Source organism: Pinus tabuliformis, chromosome 7 (genome assembly GCF_031772625.1).
Source record: "Pinus tabuliformis cultivar Carrire ecotype Pingquan chromosome 7, CPIR1, whole genome shotgun sequence".
Lineage (NCBI taxonomy): Eukaryota > Viridiplantae > Streptophyta > Pinopsida > Pinales > Pinaceae > Pinus > Pinus tabuliformis.
In genome coordinates this window covers 421995241-422003318 of record NC_142293.1, presented here as the reverse complement: position 1 = coordinate 422003318, position 8078 = coordinate 421995241, and the positions used below count along the sequence as shown (strand labels likewise).

Here is an 8078-nt window from a genome sequence, read left to right as displayed (position 1 = left end):
TAAAATTATTCGGACTTGTGATTGAGTGGGTGAAAGTTATACCATGAGTCTCTAGATAATCACAAAGAGCAAGGCCGTATATAGATATGAGTTGTAAACCTTATCTTTGATGAGTTGTTGTAGTGATGTCCTATTGAGTTTTTAATGAGATATCGAATGATCTAATTAATGTACTATAAATCCAGATCCTCAAATCTATACAATGAGTTGAATATGACATGAAGCATTTTATACTAGTTTTTGTTTTGTCTCGCTTGTGCTCAACTATTAACACTTGAATCCATGTATTCTATTGATTTCAACTTGTATCAATATGATAATTGACATCACAGATAATTTCCATGCTAATGTATTCAAATCCTATACCTGCCATAATCTCATTTCCTTTATTGTCTTTTCTTGGACACTCTTAGTTGTGCAAAAATGGTGAAAGAATTAGTCATGAATTATGCATGTAAATAGTAACATAACATTAAAAACTTAATACCAAAATTAATAGTCATGAATGTGTGACTCAATGAAACTTTAAAATGCAAATAATAGACCTAAAGAAATGACATCACCTCCCTTTTCTTCTTATTTACATATTTCATCTTTCTAATAATATCAAACATGTTGATTCATATTTACTTTATTGCATCAATAATACTATATATCTTTTTATTATAAGTTATATGAAATAATTATAATATCCATATATGACATTCTATTATTATTTTGAAATATTTATTGAACTTTCAAACTCATGATATCAAATTTATTACAATAAATATTAAAAAAAATAAAATAATAAATATTTACATTTATTACAATAAATATTAAAAAAAATAAAATAATAAATATTTAAATGTAACTCTTTTAAATGTATTACGTTGGTGAAGCTCATAATAAAGATAATGCATAGTATTTCTCTATACCATAGAAAAATACATTAATGGTTTTGCTTGACATAACAATTATGTTTTGGATATGAACCTGTACAAAATAGACAGTATCGACCAGACCAAACGTGAAATTTAACTTTAGTAGGGAAGAGTGGTTTTCTTCGTTTAGTTTGCTATACCATCAATTTCTCACTGTTCTAACTTATTCCCAGTTCCCGAATGCTGTGAAACTTTATCTGTCCGACTCATTTCTTATTATTTTTAATAATATTAACATCCATGTAATGATACTTATTTTAAATATTTAAAAATATTTCATAAATTTTCGATCTTTTACTTTATCCTAAACTTAAAATTAATGAAATGTATCATTTACCTTCTTAATCCTTGAAACAACAATTTTGATATTTAAAAAAAATTAAAAATATTATTTAAAAAAATAACATAATTAATATAAGAAGAAGGGACAGCGTAATATTTGTTTAGAAAATTATGGAAATTTGGATTTTCATAAAATTTAACAAAATTTTTATTAAATTTATATTACAGTCTTGAAGCTTAAAGAATTTTTTATTTTTTAGTGTTATAAAAAAAAATTATGCTACTGAATCTATTTATACTATCAAAAATAATTTTTATCATCAAAAAATGCATTTTACATTATACTCATAAAATCTACTTTCTCACACATGTTTGAATGGTGTGAGAGATAAAGTCAAAGTTGTTTTCGGGTCAATGACGGGATTTTGTATGTTCTGAGAGATAGAGTCAAAGTTGTTTTCGGGTCAATGACGGGATTTTGTATGTTCTGAGAGAGAGTCAAAGTCCTAAATTATCGCAAAAGTTCATACCTACTCTGCCTTTGAATCGTAGTAAAAGATTTCTAGTCAAAGACGACATGTATATCTATTCAATGGTATGAAATACCATTCTTGAAGCAAAGGAAAATGACTTCCTAGAGAATACCACAAATAATGTTGAATGCAATTCCCAAGAAATTATAGAAAAGAGGGGTGGAGCCCGTGGAATCATGGTTTTGTCCGGAAAAAAATAATCGCTGCAACTCATGAGCAGAGATCGAGAAGGGTTCTCTGAAAAAGAAGCAAACCAAACCAAAATAATTAATGCATCTCAGAGCTCGGATTCCGAGGTCATTGTATCTCTATCTCCCAACCCGGGTGGTCCGTGAAAAGTGAAGAAAAAGAAGCAGTGGTCCGTGAAAAGTGAAGAAAAAGAAGCAGAAAAGAATAGTGAGTCAGTTTTTTTGTTATTATTATTATTTTTTTAATTTAATCTAATTTTATATAGTTTATAGGAAAATTAGTTTGATGAATGCTTTTTAACATATATATAACATGTAATTTTATTTCCAAATGAATGCTTTTTAACATATATATATAACATGTAATTTTGTTTTTTGGAAATAAAATTGTGATTTTTTTAGAAAAAATACTTCAATAAAATTAAAAATATAATATTTGTATAAAAACAATTATGAAATTTTTAGAAATATAGATAATATTATCAAATATTAATAAAAATTCATTTTAATTTTTTATAGAGTGTTAAAAAGAATAAAATCTTTTAAAATGTAAAACTTTCTTTAACTTGTATTTTCAAAAAAAATTACATTCTAATTTTTCCATTAAATTACATTCTAATTTTTCCATTAAATTACATTCTAATTTTTCCATTTAAAATTTTTAGAAATATAGATAATATTATCAAATATTAATAAAAATTCATTTTAATTTTTTATAGAGTGTTAAAAAGAATAAAATCTTTTAAAATGTAAAACTTTCTTTAACTTGTATTTTCAAAAAAATTTACATTCTAATTTTTCCATTAAATTACATTCTAATTTTTCCATTAGAATTAAATGAATCATATTATTATTAAATTATATGTTTCCATTAATTAATCTTTATATTATATTTGAGAAACTCCAATAATTATTATAATTAAATAACAAAATAATATTTTGAAAGAATTAAATGAATCATATTATTATTAAATTATATGTTTCCATTAATTAATCTTTATATTATATTTGAGAAACTCCAATAATTATTATAATTAAATAACAAAATAATATTTTTCAAAATATTTTTCTAATTCCCATGAAAAATTATCATAATCAAAATTGAACTTAAAAAAATTAATATTTCATTGAAAAAAGAAATTACATATAAATAATGTAACTAATATTATCCAATAATTTAATCAGTAGTTGAGAGGAATTTTAGCTGCCAATTTACACTTTTGGATCGTCGCATGGATTTTTAAAATCACATCCATTTTGTTTGTGAGTGATCAAGGTGGCCTAGTTCAAAGTTGGGGGGAATAGTTAATGTAAAAATCAAATGATGAAGAGTTTGTTAGCCTCTCTTTTGTATTAATATTTTTTAGAGTTATTTATGAGTGGTTGGTGTGGTTATTATTGATATTTAATAATATTTGGTTAAGTTTTTATTTATTTGTTTTTATATTTAATTATTTGTTTTAGAGATAGTTAATATTATAGATGGTTATTTGTAATATTAATGTTTTATAGATGAGTAATATTATTATGGTGTACTTTAATTTATAAGCTAAATAATTTTTTTCACTAGAATTCACTCAAATCTTGTAATACAATTTCAAGATTTTTTTTATATTTAAAATACATTTTTGAATGCATAAATGGATTCAACACCTTAAAAAATCCCTATGCATAAATGGATTCAACACCTTAAAAAATCCCTATTGCACTCCAATTACTCAAATTAAACAATTTAAATTCAATTTTTAAAAAATTTGGACAAATTTTGAAAAAAGTCATTTCATCTATAAGTTAGACTAGGCCTATTATTAAAATGGTTGTAATGCCCCAAAAAAAAAACAACGATGTAAATATTTGATTCACTGCAATAGAAACAAACTGAACTGGTTACTTGTATCTGATTAAAGAAATTAAATATAATTTTGGTTGATGTTTTTGGTTGATGATAGATTGTAAAAAAATGTTCCTGGAATGAAGGGAAACCCTCAAGGAGGAAGCTGTCCTCTTGAGATGAGAAAAACGGTTGTCGGGGAGGCAACCCTAACTACCTTTCCCTGGCTGGAGGATGGATTTTCGGAAAAGGGAAGGGAAAAGAAAGTTTTGTGTTGTGGGGACAGGCAGAGGAGAACCAAGAAACAAAGAACCCCAAGTAAAAAGGAGAAGGCTAAGTCTGGTGATGACCAGATAGCCCTGCTCACTATACGAGCAATTTGCAGAGACTAAGGTCTTGCAAGCAACACGGGGGGAGATTCTGGTCTTGCAAGCAACACGGGGGGAGATTCTGGTCCTGTAGGACGAATCTCATGGTTGGGTGGTTTGACTAATAACAGACCCAGATTTGGGTGATAGTGTGGAAACTATACTTGATCTAAGGAATCTCCAGGCACCGTTTCTTCCAGGGAATCGCCAGAAGACAACATTTCGATCAGGAGCAAACAGAAGAACTTCAGGTATGGACCAATCTCTGGACTGATATTACTTAGTAATTTTGTAAAGTTAATCTCAGCATTTCCTTTCCTGTTATGTTGTGATTTATGTGATAGCATTAACTTACAAATAAAAGAAAAACTGTGCGGGAAAGTAATCTAGGGGACAGAGGTTTATATCTGTGTTCCTTCCTGTTCTTTACTTTTCTTTCTTTTAATAAAAAGGAAATGCATGTAGTCCTGGGAGTCAATGGAGAACAAACCCTCTTAAAGAAAAATTACAAAATTGGAACCACGTGAATACAGGGATTTATTGTGATTGTAGGGTTCTTGGAGATAAAGGGGCTGTGCGATAACAACAATTATATATCTTGTATATTAGCAGAGGGTGTGATAGGTAACTGTTCTTTGACCAGAACCTAAATAAATCCCGAGTATAGAAAAGAAAAAAAAAACAAGAAGCATGTAATATAAACACTGGCATAATCAAATTATAATCTATTCCAAGAAGGACCCTGAGATATAAGCCGGATACACTTGGGTATGACGGCCTCAGGACCCAAGTAGCCCTTTTAACATCACCCAGAATAACAACTCCGTAAGTCGGTACTATAGTTTTCTTCAAAGAAACGCATACATGTAATATAGTTGGCAAAATAGACGAAAAACAATGCTCTTCAAAGAATCAAGAAGAACAGAGAATTTATTTGCGTAGGGAACCAGAAACAAGTTCGCACAGGATTCCTGTGACTCATACATACATATGAAATTATAGCAAGAAAATATGAGAAATAACCCTTGCCTAATTCATGCAACTGAAAACATAGAACAGTAAATGTAATCTGATAAGCAGACACACAGCGTGAAAGCCTTTTGAACGATTAACAAACTGATGAGTTGTGAACCATGATTATATTCCACAAAAAAATGTTGTAACAGTTCAAAGTATTTTTCCATAGTTCTTAAACCCTAGTAAAGAGTGGGTATAAAATAAATATACCTATGCAGTCAGGGGTCACAAGCATTCCTCCATTTTAACCAAACTCGGGTCATGAGGACCCCGGCCCTCCATAGAAGATTAAGAATCAAAAAAATACAGACGAAATACATAGCCGGGAAAAGAATCTGTGGTGGAATAACAAACAGTTTTCCAGGATATATCCCGTGTATCTGACCATTATAGAACTAAAATTACATAATACAGATCCACGAGCTCAAAGGCTCGGTAATAATTGACTAAGGAAAGGTAAAGCTATTAGCTCAGAGCTGCATCCTTGCATTGAGCGACGGATTTGTCGACTTTAACCCTACCAAACCCCTGACAGTAACCAAGAGAAGATACCGTAAGGGGGTTTGGGCCAGAGGGCCTAAACCATCCGTCAATAATTCATAAGGAAAGTAGAGCAGAAACCAATCCTATACTCAACACAATAAATTCATAATAGAACGCCAGTGGTAAACGTATGGCAGGTAGGATTGTGTGGGAATGAACTCACCAGATTTACCGCAGCTGGAGGGAGCATGAACTAGAAGCCAGGCGGCCTCACCCGCGCCTGCGCACTTTATGCTGAACGAGACTCCAGCGCCTCAACACAGTAAACACAAAAGAAAAGACAGAACAGGTCAGAAATTCCAATACCCATTAAAAACCTGAAACAGTGTAGAGCGTAGGAAAAGATATAAAACCTTGGACAGCATAAGAATCTTACCACAGAACAGCAGCTGAAAGAGCATGGTTCAATCCGCTTCGACTCGGTTGCAGACAGGAGGAAACTACCATACCTCAACCTAAGAAGTCGGGGGATGTGCTCGGTGCATGAGCGAGAAAGGATCTGCAGCGTCTGGAACCATCGTTGAAATGATCTCAATGGGAAAGGAAACAACAAAAGTAGTTCTGCTCAGATTTGCGTTCATTCACCCACCGCCAATGCCGGAGGCGCCCGAGGACATAAAGGTAATGGGTACCGAGACTCTGCCCATCACGTGACAGAGTTGTCGGGAGTAATTGCCATAGCCAGGTGTATGAAAACCGAACAATCAACATTGACCCAGCAGTTAGTACACTACTACCTCAGAAATATTATATAATTGCTCACATATGACAAGATGGTATCCATAATAATCAGAACTGTGAACCTTACGTTGAGGTGCTATGCCGGAATATTTCATAGGCAGGGTAAAGTGTGTTAAAAAAAAAAATTGCTATTACCGTGGAGTCATTACAATGGTGTTATTTAATTCTTTTACATTTCAAATATTTTTGGAGAAATTATGTTTGGTTAGATCAAATTTTGATTTCGACAATTTGTTTTTGTAAAATTTGGGAAAATCTGACGAAAAAATATAATGGGAAAACCTCCAAAATATAGAATAATTTGACTACAACAACATAACTTTTTATTTTTGTTTTATGTTTATGGACACATTGCTAATATATTATATAGCTCGTGTAAGTTCAATGCGTGCTTTTTTATAACAAGTTATAAATTCATATCTAAAAATGTGTTTCTTTATAACTAATTATAGATTCATATCTAAAGAAATAGAGTATCAAATTTAAATTGAATCCCTCATCCTCATCCTAAAAAATAAAATATATACATTGGGTAGAAATTTAAATGGAATCCCTCATCCTATAATTATGTATTTATTATTCAATTTATTTATATTAATGAATATTATCTTATGTTTTTGAATACATAAATAATTTTTTAAATTTTAGTTTAATCATAAATATATATATATACACACGTACGTTAACAATAAAAAAAATATCTAACAAATATTTACTAAACAAAAATTAAACTACATGTAAAGCAATTGAGTGTTAAAAACATTAGAAACTTAATTATATAAGATAATAACGAGAATATTACGGGAATAACTCCATCTGATATATTGTATTGGATTTTTTCCTTGAGATCATGTTTCACTTGAGCTTTTTTTCTCTCTTTTTTCTTGGGATATATTAATATAATGCCTCATATTTTCGTGGGCCGATATATTAAAATGTTTATATTAGGTTATTCGTTTTAGGGAAAAAAATTATTCAAAGTTATTATTAGTGATGGTATTAGTTCTTGTAACTAGTGATGAAGAATCTTTCGTTTATTGCTAATACATTGGAAGAGAAAGAATTTCATTCTATATATATTATTTTATCTAGAGTGTGGGTTATTGATCCACGTGGTACTTAAAGTGAGATAGGATCAATTTGGCGTAGTGGACACAATTGAGACATGGTACAAGTAACATGTTATTTGTAATTTATATAAATTTTGTATAAGGATTTTTTAATTTTATTTATTTTTCTATTTTTTTTATAATTAGTTTTGGCATGATGTATTAGTGTGCATACGGATAAATGTATTAGTGTGCATATGGATAAATGTATGAGAATTTTTTTTTTAAATTTATGAAACACATCAATTTACATATTTGAGTGATTTTTTGTGGAGTGTTTAGTTATATGTTAATATTTAGACAAGGTTAACCAGGGGAATTGCAAGGAAACTTGGGTTGTCTTCTTTTTTTCAATCATATTCATTCATGGTATTGTTTACATTTAATCAAGATTGTAAACTTGGGTTGTCTTTTCTTTTTCAATCACATTCATTCATGGTATTGTTTACATTTAATCAAGATTGTATTTTCTTGATGGTTTTTTTTGTATTTAATAAGTGAATCTATATTATTAGCCACCATGAATCTTTCTTAAAATCAACT

General features: G+C 29.7%; 1 long non-coding RNA gene across 1 annotated transcript; it reads right to left on the bottom strand.

Moving 5' to 3' along the window:
- Positions 1-5245: 5245 nt before the first annotated feature.
- Positions 5246-6334, bottom strand: LOC149247752 (uncharacterized). Its single transcript, XR_016265651.1, has 3 exons — positions 6062-6334; positions 5849-5938; positions 5246-5670 (listed from the first exon to the last, which is right to left on the bottom strand). It is a non-coding gene; the product is annotated as an uncharacterized LOC149247752 (long non-coding RNA).
- Positions 6335-8078: the final 1744 nt, after the last annotated feature.